This window comes from Euphorbia lathyris, chromosome 8 (genome assembly GCF_963576675.1).
Source record: "Euphorbia lathyris chromosome 8, ddEupLath1.1, whole genome shotgun sequence".
In the NCBI taxonomy this organism is placed as follows: Eukaryota; Viridiplantae; Streptophyta; class Magnoliopsida; order Malpighiales; family Euphorbiaceae; genus Euphorbia; species Euphorbia lathyris.
In genome coordinates this window covers 9,567,235-9,573,234 of record NC_088917.1, presented here as the reverse complement: position 1 = coordinate 9,573,234, position 6,000 = coordinate 9,567,235, and positions in this window count along the sequence as shown.

The window sequence follows — 6,000 nt, the reverse complement described above, 5'->3', positions numbered from 1 at the left end:
CAAGATCCGATAACTGTCTGCACCAATAATAGAAACCTTGGAATTACGCAAAAGCCAATTTCGAGATGCATGGGTCAACTGTTCTTTTGCTAAAAGACAAACTGGCATAAAAAGACGAAACCTGCAAGAAGAAGACAAACCTGACGCCTGCGGAATTCAGACGACAGGATTGGCCTGCAAATCTGAAGCTGACCAGATCCTTGTCTCAAAAAGAAGCCGTTTGGATTCAACGGACAAATCCAGAATTCAAATGAACAAGTCTTCAGAATACAACTATAAAAGGACAAGTATACTTCTTGGATCCTTAGCCGATTGCCGAATTACAAAGAGAAAAATACAAATACAAAGCACTTCAAAACAAGAGAAAGATCTTACACCAAACTTCTATTTCTGTGTAAAAGCTAGAGTGATTTTTGTAATCATCTAAAGTGTTCTTTGTCTGAAAAAGAACAGATTCTGTATCAATTGTAAAATTGAGAGAGTGTGCTGAGTACTCGGTTTTAGGTACTCAGTGGTAGAGAAATCTAGGTGTTCGGTTATAGCACTTAGTAGGAGTTGAGTAGACGAATAGAGGAAGGTACTCTTGCATATTCAACTGCCTTGTAAACGGTTTGTGCTCTACCTTAAAGAGCTCAGTATTGGATTTACAAAGCCCGGAGGGATTCTGGGGACTGGACGTAGGCGGAGAGGCCGAACCAGGATAAGTCGTGCTGAGTAATCTCTAACTCTCTTTTAATATATATCTGTATGTGTTGCTTGCTATATTTACCCAGTATATAAATTGTTTGAACTGACACTGAGTAAATCAGAGTGCTGAGTTGGAAGCTGACCACAAAAGTATCATTTCCCAACTCACAAGTAAAACAGTTCTAGTCAGTACCTGACTAAAGCCGTCTTACGCCTCACTCGGCCGCACTGATCAAAGCTGAGTTGTGAAACTTAAAGAATTCAATTAAGTCAGCTTAATTAAAACGAAAAAGTTATATTAGTTCCTAACCCCCCCCTTGGAACTAATCACACGGGACCAACAAGTGGTATCAGAGCCTAATAGCTCACTATTCAACGATATAACTATCTTGAGCTGATCCCGATAAATGGCTGAGAACAGTACTCGTTTCCTTCCAGGGAACCAAACAACACAGATACTCCCTGAGGGATTATCAATTAGTCGGCCTCCCTTGTTGAAACACCTTTCCACATGATTTTGATTTGACAAAATTATTTAAGTAATTGATAAAAAATATTCTAACACATTAAATTTAAATGCTTTGATTTATTCACACTAATGTGTTTGTTCAATGTTGATTTTATTGATTTATAAGACATTAAGATATAAAGTCCAAAGGCCCATAAGTGGAAGTCAAGCCCAAGTCAACACATCAAGACCTCACGGCCCAAGATTTCAAACCGCGGTCGTTTTGTACAAAGTACAAGCTCAGCTTGAAGAAGGATCGAGAAGCCTTCTCTTAATTGCTTAGAGATGAAGCTGCTGAGTGGAACGACAAGAAGTACAAGTTAGCGGCAGACAAGAACCAACTTCTAGACAAAGTATTTCTACTTTGGGTAAGGTTCAGAAGGCGCAGGAAGCTGTTTGGAAGACTTTGCCAAATATGTCGAAACATTTTGTTTATCGGACGAAAAGCTGCCGAGAACTGCCATGGACAGAAGATGCAAGAATCTCATTGGCCAACGACACTGAGCACGTCCTGAGTGACAACGACAGGGAGCCGTTTGCCTCCAACGGTTATTTCGAAATTCGAAATTATCGGTGCCTCAAGTGTCACTATAAATAGGCCTCTCTTTTACTCCATTCGATGCAGATCTTCAAGCAGTCGAAACGCTGTCCAAATTAATACTTGAAGTTCTGTGAGAAAAGCAAAGCAAAAATCTTACACCAATTTCCAATCATTGTGTAAAAGTCTAGAGTGATTTTCAATCATCTAAAGTGTATTAGCAATTGTAGTTTAGGACAAACACTTTATCATTTCTAGAAGAATAGAAAGGAGAGGCTGAGTACTCGGTTATAGTACTCAGCGGTAGTTATAGGAGTGAGTAGAGGTATAGAGGAAGGTACTCTTGTATACTCAGCTTCTATTGTAAAAGGTTTCGTGCTCTACCTTTAAAGAGCTCAGTAGAGAATTCAAAAAGTTCGGAACGCGTTCCGGGGACTGGACGTAGGCGGAGAGGCCGAACCAGGATATGTCTGCTGAGTAACATATATCTAACCCTTAAACTCCTTTATATATTGCTTGCTATAAAACTGACTAAGTAACGAACTCACGCTGAGTTGAGTGCACTAAGAAGCTGAGTTCAGGAATAGACTCTAAGTGCTATCTCCTGACTCAAGGAAAGAAACACACTTAGTCACAAGTTGACTAAGCTTGTGTCTTAGAATTACTTAGCGCCGTTGTGTAAACCTTTTCTTAAGAAAAGAAGTTGACGCGGCCTCACGCGAATGAGGCCGATCTTAGGGATAAGTGTACCCCGTCGTTATCAAGTAATAAATCTGGAAAGTCCAGGTATCGAATCCACAGGACTTATTTACCACAAGTATCGAATTACTTGGTCTCAGGTGTTATCTAGGCTTTGGGGGTTTTGAGTTTGGTTTTTAAGTTAATCTACTCCTAGGTTGAATTACGCTACTTCTAGCTAAGTTATACTAGTTCTAACTAAGTTATTCTATGCCTAATTAAGTTAAACTACTCCTAATTAAGTTATACTACTCCTAGGTGATCTTTCACTAATGCAATTACCCGAAGGAACATTGTATGAACGATGATAATGAGATTAGGTTATTAGGTCTATTGATTAAAAACCTAATCTAAGTCACTTGTATTCAAGGCGATTAGCCCTACTTACCCTCTTGAAGTTCCTAGTGCGTGATTCCCTTGTAAGGCCGAAACTAGGTCTAAGGCTCAGCAATTTGGGCTTAATCAACTAAGAGGTCGTCAATCTCCTAGGCTCTGACTAGGTCAGATTCAGCTCACAATATGTGCCTACTAGATTTTGGGGCTTTTGAATGAGTTAAACCAATTGAATAAAGCGTAAGACAAAGATTAAACAAATAAGCATAGAACAAAATAAGAGCTAAAATATTATTAAAGATGAAGAATAATGTCACAGGATACAATTAGCCTAGGATTCATAGATTGTATCAAAGAGTACAAACAAAGAAAGGTAAAAGGAGATACGAAAATCCCTTTCAAGGAACCTGTCTACTCTGCAATCGGCTTCCTAGGTCTTAAGGACGGACCTTGAATATTCCTCGAAGAACAGCTTTGAAGGAGCTTCAATGGAGGTCGATGAAGATGGAGGAGATGGAGAGGAAATTCAAGGGGAAAGCTAAAGTAATTTACAATTAATGAAAGATGACTAATTTACATTGGAAAAATCCTATTTATAGACGCGGTTCGGACCCTCTTCTTGACCTATTTCGTGTCCTTATGCAGGTGGAAAGTCGTGGGACCGGTCGTGGAGTCGTGGGGGCGGAATTGGTCTTTTTGACCAATTCCCGCAGGTCTGCTCGGCGAGCAGGCTCCCTGCTCGCCCGAGCAGGCCTCTGAGGGCCTGCTCGGCGAGCTGGCCTACGAAGGCCAGCTCGCCGCGAGCTGGCCTAAATAGGCCAGATCGTCGAGCAGTCTTGCCCGGCATGCCTCTGCGCGGTCGCCGAATGTCAAAAAGTGTGTTTTTCGCCCAAACTTATCCCTGCGCATGCACAAAAACTCCAGATAGCATTAGTCCAAAGGCTAAATTGACCCGTCAATCGCTTATTTGAGCAAACGCTTCGTTTGGTGCGACTTTTGACGGATCAATTAGCTTCAAAAGATAACGGAATGATAATATGCATGCCATTTTGGCCGTATTTGCCTAAATTGATCATAAAACGAGGCTAAACAACGAAAAGTAAATAAAACATTTTCAATTTCTAACTAACTCACACAAAAGCATTTAAATGTGAGAATTGCTCGCTTATTAACTAAATAACGCTAAAAACCGTCCTAAAACCGTACCCAAAGATAGGGGTTTTTGACCCCTATCAGAAGTCAGCCTTAACGAATAAAATTTTAAATAGTTCCTATCCCCCCCCCTTGGAACTAACCTTGTCACGTTATAAGGGACCAACAAGTGGTATCAGAGCTTAACAGTTCACTGAGCAAGATATAACTATCTTGAGCTGATCCCCACAATGGCTGAGAACAGCACTCGTTTCCTCCCAGGAAATCAGACAACTCAGATTTTACCTGAGGGACTGTCCATTACTCGGCCTTCTCTGTTCTTCGGGTCTAACTATACCTTTTGGAAGAACAAAATGAAAAATTTCATTCAGGCAACAAATATGAGTGCATGGCTTTCTATAGTCCAAGGCCCATTTGTTCCTGTTGAAACTATTGACGGCCAAACGGCTGTTAAAGCTGAGACTAAGTGGACAGAAGATGATCTCAAGAAGCTACAAAATCATGCTTCGGCTATAAACATGCTACACTGTGCATTAGATGCTGCAGAGTACAACAAAATTTCAGGTTGTGAGTCAGCGCAGGAGATCTGGAAGAAGTTGGAGGTCACCTACGAAGGAACCAACAAAGTTAAGGAATCCAAGGTGAACCAGCACATGAGGTTGTACGAGCTTTTTGAAATGAATGATGATGAAGGAATCTCTAACATGAACTCAAGATTCACAAACATAATCAACGAGCTCAAGAGACTTGGCAAGATCTTTACTGAGGACGAGCAAGTCAAGAAGATACTGAGGAGTCTTTCTAAAAGCTGGCAAGCCAAGAAAACTGCTGTTGAGGAAGCTCAAGACTTAACCACCTACAAGTATGATGAACTCATTGGCTCACTGCCGGACAGCTCAAACCCAATCACATGCTTTGAATGCCATCAAACTGGCCATATCAAATCAAGCTGTCCTACCTTAAGGAAGGAAAAGAAGAACAACAAGAAGGCAATGGTGGCAACCTGGAGTGATAGTGATGAGTCATCATCATCAGGAGACGATGCCACTGAGTCAGCAAAGATCTGTTTCATGGCAGATGAGCTTGCTGAGCCTTGTGTTTCTGAGCATGCTGACCCCTCCGTTGCATCTGACGATGAGGCACACTCAACTGAGGTAATATCACTACCCTTGCTCAGAAATGATATGATTAATGCCCTGAGTGACCTCTACACACTTGTCAAAAAGTGTAACAAGAAGGTTAGAGCACTCAGCAGGCGATGTGACGAGATTGAAGAGGTCAAACTGAGTGACCTTCGATATCTTCTCCAAGACAACTCAACTTTGCATAGCAATGTTGAAATTATGCAAAAGTTTGTCTCTGAGGTCCAATCAGATTCTAAGAAACTAAAAAAGGACGTCACATCTATTCAGAACCAACTCAAGGTTCCGAATAAAAGAAATATTCCTCTGAACACTCAGTACCGAAGTACTAGTCAGCAGAGATGGAATCCTCAGCGGAATGTCCAGTGTGACTTCTGTGGGAAGAAATGACACACCACAAAGGTGTGCTGGCATGCTCAGCACTAGGGTGCTGACCAGTCAGTGAGATATCCTAAACGGAAGGTCAGCTGTGACTTCTGTGGGAAAAATGGACACACTGTCCAAGTGTGTCGTCATAAAATTAAATATGGAGATATATGGGTTTTTATCACATATAAGTTTCCTGCCCAATCTACACATGTGTATCTTTTTAGTTGCAGATCCTTTCATCGATAACATGGAGAGTAATCCACAGTTTCCTTAAGATACTTTAGTATTATTTTCATAGCAACCAAATGTGCTTGTCCAATGTTGGATTGATATCTACTTATCATCCCAAAAGTGTGACAGATATCAAGTCTTGTACACAATATGACATACATCAGACTACCTATAACACTAGCATAGGGAACATTTCTCATATATTCAACCTCTTATTGTGTTTAGGGGATACATTCAATACTAAGGGTAAAAAACCTTGGCCATTAGGCTAACCATGTGATTGCAGTTTTTCATATTGAATC